This window comes from Wasmannia auropunctata, unplaced genomic scaffold (assembly GCF_000956235.1).
Source record: "Wasmannia auropunctata unplaced genomic scaffold, wasmannia.A_1.0 LD336074.1, whole genome shotgun sequence".
Lineage (NCBI taxonomy): Eukaryota > Metazoa > Arthropoda > Insecta > Hymenoptera > Formicidae > Wasmannia > Wasmannia auropunctata.
In genome coordinates, this window is record NW_012026816.1 from 4,967,162 (window position 1) to 4,967,551 (window position 390).

Consider the following 390-nt stretch of genomic DNA (forward strand, 5'->3'; position numbering starts at 1 on the left):
TGTTATATATTTTATGAGCTCCGGAGCTAAGGGCAAATGCACATGAAATGCATAACAAAGCAAAAGTGCTACTAAGGCACTATAAGATACAAGTATTCCTATCCGCTATCTTTGTTGCAGCTAAGTGAACAATGTAACCTCCAAGTTTGTTTCTCAATAAAGTTAGAAATTATTAATTACAATTTTTTATTTTATTATTGCAATTTACTGCAACGCAGCAAATTGATCTTGATTGTAATGTACAATTTACTCCGTCAGACGTACTATAAATTCATCACGTATTAGTTGCTTTTCATTTATACCAAAACTCAGATAATACTCATTCTAACATCATAAATTTGTTGAATGTTCCTCTTTATTCTAGTCAGATTCAATTGAGTTTTTACTTAT